Source organism: Carassius carassius, chromosome 35 (genome assembly GCF_963082965.1).
Source record: "Carassius carassius chromosome 35, fCarCar2.1, whole genome shotgun sequence".
Taxonomy (NCBI): domain Eukaryota; kingdom Metazoa; phylum Chordata; class Actinopteri; order Cypriniformes; family Cyprinidae; genus Carassius; species Carassius carassius.
Genome location: NC_081789.1, coordinates 10,655,053 through 10,661,052, shown reverse-complemented (window position 1 = coordinate 10,661,052; position 6,000 = coordinate 10,655,053).

Here is a 6,000-nt window from a genome sequence, read left to right as displayed (position 1 = left end):
TCTTGGTGCTGGCAGGAGTTGTAGGTGGGACAGCGCTCTCTTCCACCCTCAATACCCATGGCTGAAGTGCTCTTGAGCAAGCCACTGAAGCCCCTGTTGCTGGATATATAGCTACCCACTGCTCCGGGTGTGTGTTCATGTTGTGTTCACTTCTCACTGCTGTGTGTGTGCACACTTGGATGGGTTAAATGCAGAGCACCAATTCCGAGTATGGGTTACCATACTTGGCAAATGTCGCGACTTTCACCTTCACTATAGATCCCCTGAGGAACAGGTCCACTCATTCTCTACTAAGGGAGAGGAAGAATTGTATAAACTTGTTAAATAATCTAAACCAACAACATGTTAGACCTTATTCCATCTAAGCTCCTAAAAGATGTGCTTCCAGAAATCATACAGTAAGTAGACATTCAAAAGGCCCTTTTTACCGCCGCGGCGTGTGTAAAGTGCATTTGCAGCTTTTGACTGCTGAGTGGCACTTTAACCACAAGTTATCAAACAAGCGCATCAAAGCACATTTTCGCAAATATAGTCACGGAAAATGAAAGAAAAACACTATAGTTTAAATATTTAATATTTAATATTCACAGATGAAAGTTTGGTATTTATGAAGTTATGTGCATTTCTTAGAACGAATTCAAGCAGGATAAATGTCAAGCCTGTGCCTGAGTCTGTGCTTATATTTTCTCTAAGCTACATGGTATTAAACCATATTTTCGATTTGACACATTTAAAAGGTGTGCAGTATTATTTATATTATATTAATTATGCATTATATTATTCAAAAGAAATTGTGGTTTACTTTGCATCGGAGCATTAAAAGTGGTAGCCTATTTTAGTGGGGTAGGCTACATGGATTAATATGCAAAATGTCAATATTTTCATATATTATGCCTATATTTTAATTGATATTTTAAATATAAATATATTTTTCCTTTAATAAAACAACATGCATTTTTGTTATTCGTTACCTGTCCTTTATTTTGACATAACTTATTGGGAAAAAGACATTTGTCTGTAAACTGATTAAGAATTTGTTGCATGTTTAAACTTGAAGCACTGTATAATTTCGTTCCCATTATTTAGGCCTAATTTGCCTAAAACAAGAAACGAATAAAATTAAACCTGCACGATTAAATCTTTGAAACTCTAAAGAATGGACGGATTAATAAAATGTCCTCAAGATTAAACTCAAGTTCTCTCATTATAATCAACAAAATTCACACGATGTAAAAAAGAGCTTTAGTAATTGACAACTTAAGTGATTTTAAAGGGGAGCCTTCTTTACTTGCTTTTAAAGTAGGGCAATAGCATATGGCCAAAAAAAAAATAAAAAATCCCAGTTTTTTTTTTATTTTAGAAAAAAAATAAATGATTTATGATTTAAACCGATTTTTAAATCAATATTCAAATGACGAAGACATTTTACAAAAGTTTTAATATAGTTCTTTATCTTTAATTTAGCAGTCAAATTTATAACTGCAACAAGATGATTAAAAAACAGTAATGTTATTACCTTAATGCTGGAAAGACCTTTATTTATTTATTTAATACTAGCCCATCATGCATCTAACCATCCACTTAGCTTTAAGAGCTGTTAAGATTAAAACTGCAGCTCCGCAGTGAGTCAGTGTCATGGATGGAGGACCTGTTAATATATTTTCTAGTTTATATTTCCATCTTGTTATGCCGATGGTTTAGTTTTTTTTCTTTTTCTTATAGAACTTATTTGTAAACAGAGCAGACACTTTCTGTGTGTCTACACCAGACATGAGAGTTGTCATCCGTGCCCCACAGCGAAAAGTGTGTCTAAACTTGATGACATCACACTATAGTGTCAAATCATCTGAACACAGTGTCAGAACATTTTGTCATAAACAGAACGAGCATCAGTTCACTGATGGGGATCGTGTCCAGTGTATCCATCACTGTGTTCTGTTGCCTTTTGTTGGATCACCCCACTTGTGTCCGGTGTAGACCTGGCGTGCGTTTTTTATTGTTTTATTTTACAGCCCTGCTTGTTTTAATGTTTTTATTAAATATCTGTATTGACTGCATGGTCATATTATCGAATTATTTACTGCCATGCGACCTACAAAAGTAAAGCTTGGCGAGTCGAGCAACAAGCATTGCTGCATGTTGATTTTTGGTGGATGTGCTGTACTTGTGCTCCCGCGGTCGTCTTGATTTCGTCAAGTGATACATCTCTCTCACTGGCAGCAGAGTCTGCGAGCAGCAACAACTTCCCCTCCGCGCGCACTGATACCAGAAACACGCTCCGCCTTCACTCCGTGAATAAAGTATTTCAGTATGTTTGAAATGTTATGTTCATAAAGTAGCATATAAAATAAAAATAAAAGAAAAATAACAGGAGAGTTTCAAAGTGACTTAAGCTATTTTGTGTAAACTTTTTTCCCTATATCACATGCCAAACTAATAACATAAGCATTAAATCTTTAATTGCTGCTTTCTGCTGTGAAAATTTTGTTTGTGATGAAAATAACAGTACATTTTGGTCAGTTATTTTATCTAAACAGATCGATAAACTTCAAGATTTCAAAATCAGATAGCATGCTGATAATGTAGTAGCACTGTAAGATTACATTTGTTAGAATGCATTATTGCGAAAGCGATTGAGTGTGAATCTGTTTAAATCATGCTTTAACCCGAAAACAATCAGTAAAAGAAACAGACAAACTCTTAACATCCCGCTCGACTCTTGCAGTCATTGTAACTTTCTGATCAAGCTATAGCTAAATATGTTTAACATGAATTCTTGCTGAATATGCAGTTATATTATGGGCTGTTGGCATGAATTGTACTCGTGATGGAGCGCTCTTGGAGCGAGTGAAAACCACGATGCTCATATTCAAGTGTTTGTGCAAAAATTATTAATGTGCATTAATGACAGGGAGGCGCCGTGTCATCACTTTAATTTTTTCATGATAATGAATTTATAATTTTTTAATTAACATAATATCGTGGTGTCTCACATACATTAAAATATATCTACAGAAAGCTTGAAATGTTTTTTAAACGAAAACGAATTGTGTAATCTGTGAATGTTGCATTTCTCTCGTCGGGGAGAGCCAGCACTGTGAATTTCATCCTGCAGCCGACAAGAAAACATGTGTTTATTAATAAATAATTAAAATAACTAATTTTTCACAATTATTAGGCTACTTCTGCATGTGCTTTGTTGTAAACTTAATGCATGTGCTTGAGCGCAGAATATATTAAGATTTGATTATGTAAATTTAATATAAACCTCTGATTAGTTGAATATAACAAACGAACGACTAGAACTAGAAAAATCTTATATGGGGGCAGACCATTTTTTAGTCTATAACCAAAACAACAGTCCTATATAAACCAGTTCAGCAAGTGAAAGCCTCATAAGACACTGTCCATATGAAAGAGCAATTCACACCTTTATCTCGACCCCCACAAGTCATACATAACTACCCCCAAAAACCCAACCCCCTCCAGCTGAACAGAATTCGGTCTGTTTTTTGACTGTGAGGAACGGTGGGTTACTGGGCTGAAACATGCCTGCACTCAGCAGCACTACTCTTTGTATTCATTATTTTCTCGCAGCCCATATTATTATTTTCACAAGACCATAATGATAATAACAAATCAATTAATAATTATTTTACAAAAAAAAAATTGTTATTTGTGATTGTGGGTGTTTGCGGAAGGCTTTAAGACCAAGAGGAATCCTCTGGGTTTCGTTAGCTGCATGTTTTTTTTTAACACGCTAAAAAATCAATCAGATTTTGTGAGAGGAAAAAATATAAGTCAGGTATAAGTTGCATTATATTACATTTAGAAATAATAACGGCTGGCCTAATAATGTACCAACAGGATATTTTTAGTTCCCTTCACTTTACAACAAATCCTTTAAATTTAACAAATTTATCGGAACAAAACAAGAATTAAAAATATATAATTCTAATGGATTAATATAATTGCAGTATATAATAATATAGGCTTAGTAATAAAAAAACAATATTAATTTAAAGCTAATCATAAGGTAAGGTTGGGCTTTCTCATTCGGGAGAAATCCAAACGTTTCCATATTCGTGATGTTGCCCATTTGAAGCTTAACTATTATTCATGAGGTAAATAGGCTGTGTAATTCACGCGAGTTTCAGTTCTAGATGGAAAAAAAATCATAATTAACAATATATCAAAATGCTAATGCTGAATGTCTGCTGTTTCCAGTGAATATGTGCGCGAGGCACCAGCGCGATCAAACAGCTGAAACAAATAATACTTAATTTTTGGTCACACATAAGGCATAATTCAAAAATGCAAAATTGTTGGTAGTTTGAAAAATCAAGAATAATAACAGAGTTAATACTAATTATTGGTAAATGCTGGACCGTTCCCATTTCGCTCTGCATTTGGAACCTGGAGATTTTTTTTTAAACCAAGAATGAACCAAAATGAAAATGAAATGAAAATTGGAAAAGTTGCTGCTTAAGTTTTTATAATAGCAATTTGCATATACTCCAGAATGTTATGAAGAGTGATCAGATGAATTGCATTGTCCTTCTTTGCCATGAAAATTAACTAAATCCCAAAAAAACCTTTCCACTGCATTTCATTGCTGTCATTAAAGGACCTGCTGAAATCATTTCAGTAATCGTCTTGTTAACTCAGGTGAGAATGTTGACGAGCACAAGGCTGGAGATCATTATGTCAGGCTGATTGGGTTAGAATGGCAGACTTGACATGTTACAAGGAGGGTGATGCTTGAAATCATTGTTCTTCCATTGTTAACCATGGTGACCTGCAAAGAAACGCGTGCAGCCATCATTGCGTTGCATAAAAATGGCTTCACAGGCAAGGATTTTGTGGCTACTAAGATTGCACCTAAATCAACAATTTATAGGATCATCAAGAACTTCAAGGAAAGAGGTTCAATTCTTGTAAAGAAGGCTTCAGGGCGTCCAAGCAAGTCCAGCAAGCGCCAGGATCGTCTCCTAAAGAGGATTCAGCTGCGGGATCGGAGTGCCACCAGTGCAGAGCTTGCTCAGGAATGGCAGCAGGCAGGTGTGAGCGCATCTGCACGCACAGTGAGGCGAAGACTTTTGGAAGATGGCCTGGTGTCAAGAAGGGCAGCAAAGAAGCCACTTCTCTCAAAAAAAAAAAAAACATCAGGGACAGATTGATCTTCTGCAGAAAGTATAGTAAATGGACTGCTGAGGACTGGGGCAAAGTCATATTCTCCGATGAAGCCCCTTTCCGATTGTTTGGGGCATCTGGAAAAAGGCTTGTCCGGAGAAGAAAAAGGAGTGCTACCATCAGTCCTGTGTCATGCCAACAGTAAAGCATCCTGACACCATTCATGTGTGGGGTTGCTTCTCATCCAAGGGAGTGGGCTCACTCACAATTCTGCCCAAAAACACAGCCATGAATAAAGAATGGTACCAAAACACCCTCCAACAGCAACTTCTCCCAACAATCCAACAACAGTTTGGTGAAGAACAATGCATTTTCCAGCACGATGGAGCACCGTGCCATAAGGCAAAAGTGATAACTAAGTGGCTCGGGGACCAGAATGTTGAAATTTTGGGTCCATGCCCTGGAAACTCCCCAGATCTTAATCCCATTGAGAACTTGTGGTCAATCCTCAAGAGGCGGGTGGACAAACAAAAACCCACTAATTCTGACAAACTCTGAGAAGTTATTATGAAAGAATGGGTTGCTATCAGTCAGGATTTGGCCCAGAAGTTGATTGAGAGCATGCCAAGTCGAATTGCAGAGGTCCTGAAAAAGAAGGGCCAACACTGCAAATACTGACTCTTTGCATAAATGTCATGTAATTGTCGATAAAAGCCTTTGAAATGTATGAAGTGCTTGTAATTATATTTCAGTACATCACAGAAACAAATGAAACAAAGACCTAAAAGCAGTTTAGCAGCAAACTTTTTGAAAACTAATATTTATGTAATTCTCAAAACTTTTGGCCACGACTGTACACACACACAC